Source organism: Myodes glareolus, chromosome 15 (genome assembly GCF_982192425.1).
Source record: "Myodes glareolus chromosome 15, mMyoGla1.1, whole genome shotgun sequence".
NCBI classification, from domain to species: domain Eukaryota; kingdom Metazoa; phylum Chordata; class Mammalia; order Rodentia; family Cricetidae; genus Myodes; species Myodes glareolus.
Window position 1 is genome coordinate 10,668,522 of NC_142040.1, and position 17,684 is coordinate 10,686,205.

The following is a 17,684-nucleotide window of genomic DNA, read 5'->3' on the forward strand; positions in this document are numbered from 1 at the left end:
CAGAAGACCTGAGGCAAGGGGATGTTTGAAGGGAAGTTGTTGCTTGTGAATAAAAGTGAACCGGGGTTTGTAACTGGATTTTCAAGGGACTGGAGGCTGTGGGATATCTCCTGAGGAGAGCTGCAAACAGAGAGTGGAACCAGCTGGGAGAGAGAGAGAGCGAGAGTGAGAGAGAGAAAGAGAGAGATGGGGTGGAGGTGGCAAGTATCAGAGCTACGATGTAGCATTATCTAAGGTCATTGGATTACCATTCTGTTTTGGGACAGAAATGTCTATTCTGTGCCATCGTAGGTTTGAAGTGTGCAATTTGTCTTTTGGCTTTATAAGGGCTGCAGTTAAGAGATTACCTTGAGTTTGAAACTGTTAAAGACTATGCGAAGTTTTAAAGAAATGTGGTTTTTATTTATGGTATGACCACCAGCCCATAGGATCCATGGAGTGTAATGTGGTGGTTTGAATGAGAAATGTTCTCCACGGGCTTTCGTTCTCAAACACTTGATCCCTAGTTGGTAACATCATTTGGAGAAATTGTGGGGAGATGGAGACACATGGAGGAAATATGTCACTAGAGAGGGGCTTTTGAGAATTTGTAGCCATGCCTCACTTTCAATTTGCTCTGATTAGTGCTTGCAATTGAAGATAGGTCTCTGGGATTCCTGCTCTGGCTGTCTGCTGTCGTACCTCTCTCTCCCTGTATTATGGACGTTCCCCCATCCCCTGGGTCCTTAAGCCAGAATAAACTCATCCTCCCATAGGCTGCTTTTGGTCATGGTGTTTTATCCCCACAACCCAAACTAACCAAGATATTAAACAGATTTAGGAACCTAAAGTGGATAGCATCATGCATCTTTTTAGATTGTCTCAGTGTGAAACAGCACAACAGATGATAAAATTTATTGATTTCTATAAATAGAAGAAAGAAAGTTGTGCGCTGTGCAGTGCTCTAGCTCCTGGACAACAAGAGCCAGGGCAGCTAACAGAGACCTAGAAGTAATCAAAGCCTGCAGTAGGCTGTTATGTTCATGGCAGCTAAGAAATCCAGGAGGCTTTTATGGAAGTTCTTAGAAAATCAACTTTCCCTGTTTCATTAGAAGACAATAGTTTTGCACTGCATCTCACAACAGAGCAGTGTTTCTAAAAAGCATCAACAGTAGTGTTTGAAGTGAACACTGAATCCTATGAAAGTCCAAGCCCTCAAATTGTCCTAAGAATTGGAAGAACTAAAATGAGGAAGTTGAATACAGTACTTTGATAGTCGTAGGGATAAATTTAAATCCCTCAAATTCGAGATGCACCTTAATCACACAGGTCAGCTGGAAGGCTCTCCTTAATCTGAGAGGAATTGCTTATATTACTCTTAGCTGTTATGTAAGAAAGCTGGAATTACTTCAATGATCAATATTCCCATGAAGACTCTGATACACTGAGATCAATGATCAACAAATGCTCTTCCTAACTGCTGCAAATAATAATAATTAGGTGAGCTAAAGGTTAGTGATAACTTTCACAGAGGAAGCCTTCTTAGCCCTTTGAAAGAGCATCTTAGGTGTGCCGAACAATAGACTTTTCCTCTCCTACTATCGGTCAATTCGTTTATCTTCTTTCTTATTTTGTCCTTTCAACAGCAAAGTCCCTATTTATTTCCTGAATTTGTTGCTTTTTAGACCATATAAATATCAAACTCAAAGTACATTTCAAAAGAGCAACTGAGGAAGTGTATTGACTCATTTCAACACTTATAATACTGCGTGGCAGAGAACAGGTACACAGTTGGTTCTAAAAATGAAGCAATCATCTTGACATGCTGTTGTGAGCAAACTCTGAGTAGAGGCATGGTGCAATACACTGTGCAGTAATAGGAAACGGCATAAGGAGAGGTTTAAACCTCGAGACCCTGGCAAGAGCTATCAATACCTTCATAGGAACCTTAACCAGAGAGTACCAGAATCCAAACACACTTCACAAATAGTCTTCTGTGAAATTTGCTTACCTTTGTCTTAAGGATCCAAACCTTGTTCTTTAGAGTAATACAGAATCATTTAAAAATATTCTCTGGAATATTATCACTTGTGAAGTATTATGTAATTATTACTATGAAAAAATTAAAGACAAAAGATGCTGTGGATTTAAAATATTAATGAATTGTTTTATAAAATGAGCAGTTCTCCATGCAATTACAGCTAGGAAGGAGTTAACACACTGTATAGCATGCCTAGCCTACTCCTAGAGAAAGATGCACTCACAAGAACTTAGTAATGATACCATTAACCTTTCGTCACCTAGCTGTGCAAGGCACTTCACCATTGGTTCAAGTGACTCCTTGTTCTCCCATTGCAGCTCACGAGACTTTTTACTAAGTGTCATTAATCAAAGGTGAAACATTTTCAGAGCAGGAAAGTTGTCACGGAAACAGGCTGCTATGTGTGGAAAAAATAAATAAAGGGTTTTGATAATTATATACTAACTCAACAGTAATATTCTTTTCAAGTCACCCAGGTTGCAGGCCCTCTTTTCCTTTAGGGCTCTAATTTTGGGGTAGACCTGTTAATCTTTTTTTTCCCATTTCTTTGCCTTTCTTATTCAGTAATTGAACTGTTCAGATGTTATTGATTAATGTAGTTTTCTTAAATGACACGTTGATGTGGCAGCCAAAGCTATATCCTTTATGCTGTTCTTTCTTCTAAAATTCTCATGGTTATTCTGGATTGCAGAGAAGGACTAAAGATGACGCGATTTCATGTAAAAACAGATGGACTTGTGTACATAAAGGGAGGGCAAACAATATTTGGTTCACTGGTGTTGAAAATCATTGGCATAGCTTTTTAAACTGAATTGAGCATGAGAACTAACATATTATAAATATGTCACATCTGGGTGGGAATGAACCTTACAAGTTTTAATAGTGAAACACTATAAGCTTTTAACCAAGGTGACTGAAAGAAGAAATCCTACAGATATAGCATATTGGAGTCTTGGCTACTTGCAGCAGCAAATTAGAAAAGCTCCTCATTGTTTTAATAGGCTCCCATCACAGAGGAAACAAACAACAAACCATGGTCCAGGTAGCTAGGGGAAAGAGAAAATAAGTCAAAAGTGTATATTTAGGAGAGCAGGTCCTGGAGAGTTTTATCATAGCCCAAAACTGCCAATATCATTTATTTTGTGGAATAAACATCTGTGCTTTGTAATATAATTGGGAGATACAAGTGCAATGCGAGTTCTGTTTAGTTTGCAACTCTGGGTGTTTCTTTCCTCACGCTGTTTGTGTTAATTGCCCCTTGTGGCTGGGCTGCGTGTCTCTCATCCTCATAGTGTGCAAGTGAATTTGTGCTGTGCTTCTCTCAAGCACACCTGCAAGAAATTTTAATAGCTTTAAAAACTGAAGATGTCTCCCTAACTCCCTATTGCATAAGTCATGACTACCTGAGGTATCATCACAAAAGATAATTTAATAATAGCTGTGATGATATAGGCACCTGAAATTCCATCTGCCAGGATGCAGAGCACAAATACTTCCTCTCTTCTCCCCCCTCACACTTTTCTAGAATCAGCTAATGTTTTTCTCCTGGCATATGGATATTACATGCTGTGGCCTGGACATTCAAAAATTTTGGCAATAGTTATAACATTGAATTCATACTGAATTATAAGTTGATAAATGCTTTGACAAATTATAACCTGTTTCATACTAACTCCTGAATTCTTGTTTTAACATTCAAATTTAGTTTAGAATAAAATTATACAAATATAGAAAGAAAAAATAATTTGCATCAGTAGCTTAGTCTAGCTGCAGATATGGCTCCAAAATAAAAAAACTAAATGCTACTTTTATAAAAGTATATAGAAGAATTTAAAGATGTTCAAAGATTTCAAAGTATTTATTGTAAAGTAGATGACAGTTTTTAGGGAGATCAGTAATTTTAAGGAAGGCTACATTATTTTTGTAGGGTGATCAGTAGCTTCATTGAATGAATAAGTGAGCAATTACATGGGTAAGCAATAAAAGGACCAAATTAATGTACACAGTCACTTATGAACTTATGACTAAGTTATTCAGACTAAATCTTGTTATGAATATTTATCTATATAATTTTATTTAATCTATGCTATAAATTTTAAGTAGACACTTGAGAAAAGAATCATCTTTAAAAGTCCACGCTCCTGGCTTTGGCTCTTGTTATATTATTCAACTTCATAGTTGTCATTAACCACCTTTTGAAATTTAAACTTGAAAAAGTTAAAGAACACTGTTTATGTTCCCCAGTGAGCTGCCTACTCCTTATCTGTTCTCTGATTATTACTCTTTCATTGTTTCCCTATGATGGGATTCCCTGTCTTGAAAGACCACCACAAAGTTGCCCCACATTACAGCTCCAGGATGCTGTGTGTGTAAAGAAGGTGGGAAGACCCTGTAGTTAAGTCAGTCCAAGCAAGAGTGTTGATGGGAGGGCCAGAAAATGGTCTAGTTTTTGCTTGGTTCCTATGCAGGATCCTTGAAGCTTATTGCTGATTAGTTTCTTTGAATTTAATACATATTAAAAATGTGAAGGTTCTCTTATATAATGATGTTAAATGTAGTGTGCCATGTTAAATTTTAGAAGAAAAGAACTACTTTAAATCTGGATTATTATGATGCTATGAAAGTCCCATCTGATTGCTAGTGTGTCTTCTATTTTGTTCTTTAGGATATACATATAAATATGAAATTGTACCTAAATATGTGATCCATTTAAGTGAAACACAATAAACTTCATATTAATGTGTTTTCACAGTAAATTATCACAATGAATCTCAAAACCTTGACTGTAACCCCAAGTTCCTTAAAATGTTAAATAATACCTCCATTAAAAAAAAAGAACCAAATATTTTGGTATTTAGGGAACTGAAAAATGCTTTTATTATCATTTGCTTGTAAAAACAGACAGATTCACTTTTTTCCCTAAACTGAGATTGTTCTCATACTATCAAAACTAAAATTTAAAAACAAAAATTACTAGAATAGAACAATATACATCTCATTTTTCTCATGCATATCATATTTTAGTAAACAAAATCATCTTCAAAATGCAACAGTTTCTGTTTTGTTAATGTGAAAAAGAAAAGATATATATTCTTTAAATAACAACAACCACAATATGTCAGAAGCAGATAACAAAAACTAACCCTGTCCATGGTCAAACCCATAATGACTATAATTTTTTAAATGAAAGAGAATGTGTGGTAGCTACGAAGCTTATGCACTATTTACGTTGTTCCTAAATAGCTTCTGCTTATTTACTCTTGTTGTTTTCAGATAGGGTCTAAGTATGTAACAATGACTGTGCCAATACTTCCCAGTTAGCAGCAGGCTGTCTTCAAACTCAGAGAGATCCTCCTGCCTCTGCCTCCCAAGTACTGAGATTAAAGATTTACCACAGTGCCTTCCCAGCATCTCATTCTCCTTTTTGCTCTACCATGCTTGCCAATGTGCTTTGTAACTCAAGTAGCAATTCTATGGGACAAGAAGTGCCAGCAGCACCTGCTATTTCTTTCTTTCTGAGCCTTTTACCTTTCTTTTAGTATGCACACTTTCCCTGGATATATTCTGTATTAATCTCACTCTTTGTTCCTGTGATAAAATACCATGGCCATGGAAATTCATAGAATATAATGTATATTTTGGCTTATGGTTCCAGAAATGTAGAGTCCCATGTTTACAGGGAGAAATGACAGCAAGTGGCAGGGCCAGCAGTGCTGAGGAAGCTGGGAGACTTCCTTTGATATCAGTCACAACACAGAAGACTGAACTGGAAGCAGGCTGAGGCTATCAACTCCAGTACATATCTCATTCAGTAAGGCTGAACCTCCAAAACCTTCCAAAATAGAAGTTTTCAAATGCCTGAACCTATGGAGGACACTTCTATATTAAACCAATAACATACCCTAAGCAACTTCCAATATAATCTCACTGATGCGGCACCCAACTTGATGTAGCTGCAAGAGAGCCTGGAAACCTAAGCTGCTAGTTTTTGTAAGGTTATAGGAAGGAAGTATATAACATTTTCTACAGCAGAGGACATAAAAAGATTAAATGGTAAAGAATGCATAAGCAGTATCTACTAGGGCGTGTTTCCAAACTTTATCTGATGTCCAATTGGATTCTAACAAGTAAAGAGAAAATTGCCAGACACAAAGAAACCGAGACATAATTTTAGAGTTAATTTCTCAGTGTCTTCCAGAAGGATAAATGTCATTATCTAGGAAGATAAGTTGGTATTAAAATATCAGTTTTAACATGGCACTCGTTCTTTCTGAGACAAAGAAAAGCAACTTATTGAGTCTCTTAAAAACAAGATGAAAAAACAGGATTTCTCTCTAAACAGCCATTTAATACAATCCCTTTTATGAATATTGTGTTAGCAAATGAGTGTGCTGATTAGACCTGGAATTTTGGGTGAGGATTTAGTTAAATGAGCACTAGTGTCACTACTCAAATGAGTATTCATAACCACTACTTGTTTTATTCTAGAGCAGCAACAAAATGGCAGAGACGACAGCTGCCACATCATATACACACACACTCCTTCCTACACAAACCATGCTTTGTACATCAGATGCAGCATAAATACCATGGCATGTGGCAGTTGCTATGGCAATGAGCTTTTTTTTTAATGAAGAGCAGATGGAATCGGCATATAAAACTTGCATAAGTTGTTAGTAATCTGTGAGTTACTGCAGACTAGTTGCTGAAGGAAACTTTCAAATTTTAGCTTTTCTAATTCTTCATATAATGAGTTTAGCTCCCTCTTTTTTTTTGCCTAGTTCAATTCATCTTGGTATTCAAATGGCAGTGCAAAATTGTTAATTGTTTTTCCTATACTAAAGAACTTATGTATAATTGTAAATTGTATAATTGTATATTCTAGTCTTTGCTTTTCCAAATAAATTCTGTCATCCTCTGAATAAATATGTGTTTTCAGTGGATGTACATTGAATTCATTTTTGTGTAAAATTAAACTTATACATTATATAACACATGATGATAGGAATTATGTTTCTAATTCATGAAATATACATAATAATTTTGTAAAAATTACAAAGTTCTATATAATAAACAGTTTTATATGATACAGGAAGAGTATTTTAGGTTAATCTTTGAGTTAGCTAATTATCCAATCTAGGTAGCCTCTATTTTATATGACAAGTAAATATATGTCTTAACTTCTGTATGTATATCATGAAAGAAAGGGAAAATTCACCAAAAGTCAAAAAATTATTTGTTGTTATAATTTCCAGGACAATCATTTTAATATCATAACTGATTTTCTTTATCTATTTGTGAAGTCAAAATAGCAAAGATGTTTTAAACAAAAATTTAGCAGTTACTTTGTGTACTGGGCATAAGGTCTCATCAGACAGCACCTGTGTGGGCAAAGCAGAAGTACTGCCTTCAGGGACAAGGAAATCATGAAGAAATAAAACAAACTGAAACAATTCTCAAATAGGAAATAGAGCCTCAGGGTCATCAGAATGGAGGAAGCTGTTTAGCATCCAGGCAGGAAGTGCCATATTTGGCAATGGCTCTCCTTGATTATCATTTGGCACTATTGTTTAATGCAAATCTTAGAGTTTCTCTCTCTGTGTCTGTGGTCCTGCTCTTTTCTTGCCTCTTGATCTTCCTCAGCAAACTGTCTATGACAGATTTTTAAACGTCTGTGGAAACTGAGTCACATGGATAGAAAATAAAATTAAATTGAACATATTTTTATTTATTTCATGGTCTTGTTATTAAAAATATTCCCACAAATTGAGTCAGGCTTGCAGCTTGAATTTGTGCTGCTGATTTGTGTGAGGACAAAAGTAAACAGAGAGGGTCATAACTGGCAGATCTCTGATAGTCTCTGCATGTACAAACATTGCAGCCTTGGTTACCACATTTAGTCTTGGAATGGCCCATTCATCTACTTCAACCAAAAATAAGTGTCATGTTGAGATGCCTCAGAATACTTCTGCCTACCTCTGATGTGAGTTCCATGAATGATATGCAGTATTCCTTTGCCTAGGTACTCAAAGACATCTTTCCTAGAGGATGATGATGTGGAGAAGTCTAGGAGGACTAGAATTCAGAAAATTCATTAGCCTCTTCACGCCTTCTTCAGACTGACGGCCCACTGCAGAAGCTGGCTTTACAAGCTTCTGTGTTCGGTCATTCAGTTTGTGCTCTCAGTATTTATTTATTACAGTACAGTGTCTGCCAGCTAAATTTGGACAGCTGTATTCTGGTCAGCCTTGTTTGCATTCCTTCCACAGGAGCTGTCAGGAAACAAACATGTGAATATAAATCCACAATTATAAAGGTAGAAAATTGGTTGATGTGACAGAAAAAAAACTGGTGACAATAATTTTCAGAATAGTCAAAGGCAACTTTTCTAATGATCATTAAAAGTAAAAGCATAAATGTTGTTAAATATAACCTAAAATCAAAATGGCAGCCTTTTCCACTTTGAGCATGGATTGCTATGCTTTCTGTGTTGTACAGAATTTTCTAATTAGCTAGTGTACAAAATCCCACATTTTTTAAAACTTGGTTTTGTTGTGCAACCAAGATAGGACTAACTTCATTATCAGTTTGGAACTGATTATAACAACTTCCACATACCATAATAATAACATGTTTAAAAATTAATCAATTTATAATTAGACAGCTATAGTCGCCTTGAAATGATTAAAAAAGAGGAAAGAATAATTTTAAGCACTTTTTATTTAGATAATATTTTGAGTGCAATATGTACCATACCTAGTATTTCTTAATTTTAAAATTAAGAGTACTTATTTAAAAAAACTTATCAGATAAAAGAGTCTCATAGTAGCTTAGTCCCTAAGAGACCAATATACACTTCCTCGACTCTTAAGAAAATTATGGAGTGCCAATTCTTGTGTCTCTCTTATCAAGAAAGAATACACACAAATTACAGCAGCCATATCATGTACCTTAAATTAACCCCTCACTCCACAGGAGCTGTGAAGAGTGAAGCAGGCTTTAGTTTCCAGAGAGTTACATGGATTGTTATAGTTCTAATTCATTATAAGAATAATTGTGGACTCTAGTTTTGTTTAGCTAGTGTACTGTTTATAATTGCAAAATAGCTTTTAAACAGTTGCTCCAAAGGCTCATCTTTGTGAGATATTAATGACTATTCAACCTTTTGTGAGACACTTTATGTGGAAGGACGTGAGAGATTTATAATTAAAACAATCTTCTCAATGAATTGTTTGCTCAGAAAACAAAGAACTTGCCTTTACCTTGGCCCTGGTAATTGACAATTAATTGACAGCATGGTTAACACTGCATTTGGCTAAGCCCCAGCACTTACTAGAGACTGGATTTAAATCCACGACATTTTCTCAGGCCTTGTAATATTATTAACCATAGCTCACTAGCAAAATTCAACATTTGATTGAACATTCTATTCATCTTTGCATCATTAGAGTGATAATCAGCGCAATGGAGAGGCTTGCATTGTTTCCTGTTATGATTATTTTCTTTATGTTTCCATAAATGATGCTAGATGAGCAAACATGGAAATAGAACTCACATTTAAAAAAAGAAATTTAATGGTTAAGTCCAAGAATAGCACTGGGGCTGTTTTCCCAAGACAATTCTTGCCAAATGAAAGTGGACTAATCATCCTGAGTAAAAGTGGTCTAATGTGCACTTATTTACATTCAGATATGATGGATGCTAAAGCATTTCTCCTAGTTGTGATTTCTTTTCTCCCTTGGCTAGATAGTGGGTTTTTTTATATAATATTTAAGTTTATTTGGGAGAGAGTGATCATGGGAGCCAATCATGTAAAATTTAAATTGCAGAAGACTGCAGGCAGAGAGATTTCTGACCAGCAAGTGGCACTGATCCTGTAGCAGAAGATAAAATGGAGGGGTAAGTGTGTTCCTGACCCGCCACACAAGCCCGGTAAGGGAACACACAATTTTCCCGCCATCCTTATCTCCCTGGGTATTCCAAAGGGGCGGCTTCCCCCAGCTAAACCCTCTCTCCTCCTACCCCATCCCCGCTTTCAGCCAGGAACCCCTTCCCTTCCTCTCTCCCTTTTTCGAGGCATAAAATTCTTGAACCCAGCCTGTGTGGGTGTCACCAGGACAGGGCGGTGAGTGCAAATGGGAGGGAGTTTGTTTTAATAGCCTGCCTGCAGCAAGGTAGGATTGTAGGCAAAGTGATTCCTGGCCAGCAAGAGGCACTGATCCTGTAGCAGAAGACCCAGCAGAAAGAAGAGCCTTGGAGAGCATCTTAAGTAAGAGATGGGCCGGCGCCAAGGCAAGTATTCCTCCAACAATCTGAAAAACAACATGAAAACACCAGATCCCAGCGATCTTACAACAGAAAGACTTGAACACCCTATTCCAGAAGAAGTGGAAAACAGTGTCATTATGAAAGCAATAGATTCTAAGAACAAATAGAGCAAAGAACAAATCTCAGATTATGAAGACACCATAGAGAAAATAAACGCTTTGACCAAAGAAAACAGCAAATCCAACAAATTCTCATCACAAAACATTCAGGAAATGTGGGACATAATAAAAAAAACCAAATCTAAGAATAATAGGGGTAGAATAAGGAGAAGAATTGCAGATCAAAGGTCCAGAAAATATATTCAACAAAATTATAGAAGAAAACTTTCCCAACATAAAGAACGATATTCCTATGAAGGTTCTAGAAGCATACAGAACATCGAATAGACTGAATCAGAAAAAAACATCCCCTCGCCATATAATAATCAAAACACAAAGCTTTCAGATTAAAAAAGGGATATTAAGAGCTGCAAAGGAAAAAGGTCAAGTAACTTATAAAGGTAAACCTATCAGACTTACACCAGACTTCTCTATGGAAACCATGAAAGCCAGAAGGTCCTGGATACAGGTATTGCAGAAACTAAGAGACCATGGATGCAAGCCCAGACTACTATACACAGCCAAGCTATTGTTCACTATCAACAGAGAAAGCAAAATATTCCAGGATAAAAACAAATTTAAACAATACATAGCTACAAATCCAGCCTTACAGAGAATATTAGAAGGAAAATCACAACCCAAGGAATCCAATATTCCCAACACTGCCTACAATAACTCAGACATCTTGCGACCCTTCACAAGCACAACTCAAAGAAGGAAAACACATACACTCTACTACCCCCCAAAAATTGACCAGAGTCAACAACCACTGGTCATTAATATCACTTAATATCAATGGACTCAATTCACCTATAAAAAGGCACAGACTTAGAGATTGGATACGAAAACAGGATCCAACATTCTGCTGTTTACAAGAAACACACCTCAACCACAAAGACAGATACCTACACAGAGTAAAGGGTTGGGAAAAGGTTTTCCAAGCAAATGGACCTAAGAAACAAGCGGGTGTGGCCATTCTAATACCTAACAAAATCGACTTTAAACTAAAACCAATCAGAAGAGATGGAGATGGAAATTTCATACTCATAACAGGAATAATTCATCAGGAAGAAGTCTCAGTCCTGAATATCTATGCCACTAATATAAAGGCACCCACATATGTAAAAGAAACTCTTCTAGAACTCAAGGCAGTCATCAAACCACACACACTAATAGTAGGAGACTTCAACACACCTCTCTCACCAATGGGCAGGTCAATCAGACAGAAACTCAACAGAGAAATAAGAGAATTATTGGAGGTATTGAATCAAATGGACTTAACAGACATCTATAGAACACTCCACCCAAAGAGGAAAGAATATACCTTCTTCTCTGCAGCTCATGGAACCTTCTCGAAAATTGACCACATACTCAGTAACAAAGCAAACTTCCACAGATACAAAAAAATATTAGTAACCACCTGTGTCTTGTCAGATCACCATGGATTAAAGTTAGAATTCAACAACAATGCTACCCCCAGGAAGCCAACAAACTCATGGAAGTTGAACAGTCAACTACTAAATCACCCCTGGGTCAAGGAAGAAATAAAGAAAGAAATTAAAGTCTTCCTTGAATTTAATGAAAATAAAGGCACAGCATACTCAAACCTATGGGACACTATGAAAGCAGTGCTAAGAGGAAAGTTCATAGTACTAAGTGCCCAATTAAAGAAAACGGAAAAAGCACACATTGGAGACTTAACAGCACACCTGAACGCTCTAGAAAAAAAAAAGAAGTAGACTTACCCAGGAGAAGTAGAGGACTGGAAATAATCAAACTGAGGCTAAAATCAACAAAATAGAAACACAGAAAACAATCCAAAGAATCAATGAAACAAAAAGCTGATTCTTGGAGAAAATCAACAAGATTGACAAACCCCTATCCAAACTAGTCAAACGGCAGAGAGAGAATATGCAAATTAATAAGATCAGAAATGAAAAAGAAAGACATAACCAAAGGCACAGGAAATTCAGCAAATCATTAGATCTTGCTACAGAAGCCTGTATGCCACAAAATTGGAAAATGTAAAAGAAATGGACATTTTTTTTAGATAAGTACCATATACCAAAGTTGAACCAAGAACAGGTGAACATTCTAAATAGACCTGTTAGTCGTGAAGAATTAGAAGCTGTTATCAAAAATCTCCCTACCAAAAAAAGCCCAGGACCAGATGGTTTCAATGCAGAATTCTACCAGAACTTCCAAGAAGAGCAAATACCTATACTCCTTAATGTATTCCACAATATAGAAACAGAAAAGTCATTGCCAAACTCTTTTTATGAAGCTACAGTTACTCTGATACCAAAACCACACAAAGACACAACCAAGAAAGCGAATTACAGGCCAATCTCACTCATGAACATCGACGCAAAAATTCTCAACAAAATACTGGCAAACTGAATCCAAGAACACATTAAAAAAGTTATCCATTATGATCAAGTAGGCTTTATCCCAGAGATGCAGGGCTGGTTCAACATACGCAAATCTATCAATGTAATCCATCATATAAATAAACTGAAAGAAAAAAACCATATGATCATTTCATTGGATGCTGAAAAGACATTTGACAAAATTCAACACCCATTTATGATAAAGATGTTGGAGAGACTGGGGATACAAGGATCTGTAGTGTGGTGCTGCGGGAAGGCCTGCTTTTCGTCCCGCCCGTCTCCTGCATGACTAGCTTAGCCCCGAAAATAACAACACACAAATTGTTTTCATCTAAACACTGCCTGGCCCATTATCTCTAGAGAGTTAGTTACTGACTAACTCTCATATCTTGATATTAACCCATTTCTAATAATCTGTGTAGCACCACGAGGTGGTGGCTTACCGGAAAAGATTCAGCATGTCTGACCTGGTGACTGGCTCCATGGCTTCTTCCTCATAGCCCTCTTCCCAGCATTCTGTTCTGTTTACTCCGCCTACCTAATTTTCTGTCCTATCAAGGGGCCAAGGCAGTCTCTTTATTGACCAATGAAAATAACACAATAGACAGATAACCCTCCTCCATCAAGGATCATACCTAAATATAATAAAAGCAATATACAGCAAGCTGACAGCTAACATCAAATTGAATGGAGAGAAATTCAAAGCCTTTCCACTAAAATCAGAAACACGACAAGGCTGTCCACTCTCCATACATCTTCAATATAGTGCTTGAAGTTCTAGCAATAGCAATAAGACAACATAAGGGGATCAAGGGGATTCGAATGGGAAAGGATGAAGTTAAACTTTCGCTATTTGCAGACGATATGATAGTGTACATAAGCGACCCCAAAAACTCTATCAAAGAACTCCTACAGCTGATAAACACCTTTAGTAATGTGGCAGGATACAAGATCAACTCCAAAAAGTCGGTTGCCCTCCTATACACAAAGAATAAAAAAGCAGAGAGGGAAATCAGAGAAACATCACCATTCACGATAGCCACAAATAGCATAAAATATCTTGGGGTTACCCTAACCAAGGAAGTGAAAGACCTATTTGACAAGAACTTTAAGTCTTTGAAGAAAAATTGAGGAGGATATCAGAAAATGGAAAGACCTTCCCTGCTCTTGGATTGGGAGAATCAACATAGTAAAAATGGCAATTCTACCAAAAGCAATCTATAGATTCAATGCAATCCCCATCAAAATCCCATCAAACTTCTTCACAGACCTTGAGAGAAAAATAATCAAGTTTATATGGCAAAACAAAAAACCCAGGATAGTCAAAACAATCTTATACAATAAAGGAACTTCTGGAGGCATTACCATCCCTGACTTCAAACTCTATTACAGAGCTACAGTAATGAAAACTGCTTGGTATTGGCATAAGAACAGAGAAGTTGACCTATGGAATCGAATAGAAGACCCAGATATTAACCCATAAACCTATGAACACCTAATTTTCGACAAGGGAGCTAAAGGTATACAATGGAAGAAGGAAAGCATCTTTAACAAATGGTGCTGGCATAACTGTATGTCAACCTGTAGAAGAATGAAAGTAGATCCATATCTATCACCATGCACAAAACTCAAGTCCAAATGGATTAAAGACATCAACATTAATCTGTCCACTTTGAACCTGATACAAGAGAAAGTGGGAAGTAGTCTACAAGATATAGGCACAGGAGACCACTTCCTAAGTAGAACCCCAGTAGCACAGACAATTAGAGAAACAATGAATAAATGGGACCTCCTGAAACAGAGAAGCTTCTGTAAAGCAAAGGACACTGTCAGTAAGACAAAAAGGCTACCTTCTGACTGGGAGAAGATCTTCACCAACCCCTCATCAGACAAAGGTCTGATCTCCAAAATATACAAAGAACTCAAGAAACTAGACACTAAAACTCTAATTAACCCAATTAAAAAATGGGGTACTGAACTGAACAGAGAATTCACAACAGATGAACTTCGAATGGCCAAAAGACACTTCAGGTCATGCTCAATCTCCTTAGCGATCAGGGAAATGCAAATCAAAACCACTTTGAGATACCATCTTACACCTGTCAGAATAGCTAAACTCAAAAACACCAATGATAGCCTATGCTGGAGAGGATGTGGAGAGAGGGGAACTCTCATCTATTGTTGGTGGGAATGCAAACTTGTGCAGCCACTGTGGAAATCAGTGTGGCGGTTTCTCAGGAAACTGGGAGTCAACCTCCCTCAGGACCCAGCAATTCCACTCTTGGCAATATACCCTAGAGATTCCCGAACATACTACAAAAGTATTTGTTCAACTATGTTCATAGCTGCACTATTTGTAATAGCCAGAACCTGGAAACAACCTAGGTGCCCCTCAATAGAAGAATAGTTAAAAAAGGTGTGGAACATATACACATTAGATTTTTACTCAGTGGTAAAAAACAATGACATCCTGAATTTTGCATACAAATGGATAGAAATAGAAAATGCTTTACTGAGTGTGGTAACCCAGACCCAAAAAGAGGAATATGGTATGTACTCACTCATAAGTGGATTCTAGTCATAGTTAAAGGTCTTTGAGTCTATAATTTGTGATCCTAGAGAAGCTAAATAAGAAGGTGAACCTGAAAAAAATCATATAGTTATCCTCCTGGATATTAGAAGTAGACAATATTGCCAGGCAAACTTGGGTGCATGAGGTGTGGGGGAGTGGAAGTAAGGGGAGATGATTAGGGAGAGGGGGAGGATTGGGGATGGCTTTGGGGAATGGAAGGGGGGAGAGAGGAAGGATGGTTATGGGAGCAGGGAAGTTTATATCTCAACTAAGGGAGCCATTTTAGGGTTTGCAAGAGACTTGATTCTAGAGGGGTTCCCAGGCCCAAGGAGAGGTCCCCAGATTGTTCCCTGGGCAGCAGAGGAGAGGGTGCCTGAACTGCCCTTGGCCTATAACCATACTGATGAATATTTTGCATGTCACCACAGAACCTTCATCTGGCGAAGGATGGAGATAGAGACAGAGACACATATTGGAACACTGGACTTAACTCCATAGGTCCAAATGAGAAGCAGAGGGAGGGAGATCGTGATCAAGGAAAGCAGAACCAGAGGGAACCTTCATCCGACGATGGATGGAGATAGAGACGGAGACCCACATTGGACCACTGGACTGAGCCCCCAAGGTCCAAATGAAGAGCAGAAGGAAAGAGAACATGAAAAAGGAAGTCAGGACCGCGAAAGGTGCCTTCACCCACAGATACAAGGGGACTGATGGAATGAGAGCTCATCAAGGCCATTTGGACTGGGACTAAATGAGCATGTGATCAAACCGGATTCTCTGAATGTGGCTGACAAGGGGGCTGACTGAGAAGTCATTGACAATGATACTGGGTCTGGTTTTGTCTGCATGGACTGGCTTTTTGGGATCCTGGTCTGTTTGGATGCTCACCTTCCTGGACCTGGAGGGAAGGGGGAGGAACTTGGATTTCCCACAGGGCAGGAAACCCTGACTACTCCTGGGAATGGTGAGGGAGGAGGAGAGGGAGTGGGGGGAGTGGGAGGGTATTGGGAGGAGGGGAGGAAGTGGAAATTCTTTAAATAAATAAATAAGGAAAAAAACAAAAAAAAACTTAAATTGCAGGTTGATTAGATTTTTATAGTTCTTATTAGTAAGATAAAGACTTACCCAACATTCCTGTCATTCCTACCCCAGGAACCTGTTCCACTACAGGGTAATATGCTCTGTGTCTTGTCACTCAGTATCATAATAGGTAGCAAGTTAGGGGTTCTCTAAGCCTCAGTTCTATTATTTATAAAATAGGTGAAGTTATAACATTTACTTTAATACTCTGATTATCACTAAGAGTGCCCCAAACTCACAATGAGATACTTTAAGAGATGGTATATGTTTGTTGCTGTGAATACATTTGAATCTGTTTTTGTGAACAAGGGAGAAAGCTCCTTGTTAAGATTCTTCCTGGTAAGCCACCACCATCTTGGAGAGGAGAGCTATAGCGTCTGCCTGCCTCTGCTCTCTTTCTCCCACAATTCTGTTCTGTCTTCCCCGCCTACCTATGTTCTGACCTATCAGGCCAAGCAGTTTTCTTTATTAATTAACCAATGAAAGCAACAGATAGATAGAAGACCCTCCTACATCATTAATACATTTGTAATGAATCAAATTCTGAAAAAAAATTAAAATAATAACCCACAGTATCTGAAAAAGACTGTAACCTTCACTGAATCATAAGTTTGTTTCATACACATATGTTATAGTACTATCTTTAATTTACCATATTTTTAATGTGAAAAATACCAATGTTGTTTTAAAATTACAGACATCATAAACGCAATAAACAGAAATTGCGTCTCTTGAGCAGGGTAAAATTATAAATACTTTTATTGAAGCCAAGAGTCAGCCTCCATGACTTACACATGCATCTCAATGGCCTCTTCATTACAGTTTCTGTTCCTTAAAAGTTGAGCACTACTCGGCACTTCCAGAAGTGATTATCAAATAAGTTACAACTGGGAGACTATGTGTTAACTTTCTAACAATCAATCTTGGTGTCTTCTATTGTCTAAGGGATAAAAGCTGATTGGTGAAAACAGAGATCTACCTGAAATAGATTTTGGCTCAGGTACTTGGGAATGTTAAGGAAAATAAATACCCAGTCATATTTATCCATTTCTTTGTTAATTGAGTCCTGTTTTTAAAATGGGCAGTACCCTCTTTACATCTAAAAGGAAACATATTTAATCATATATTAATATATATTGATGGTCAATATTGACCCTGGAAGCAACATTTTCCTGCTTTTTTCTACTTTATGC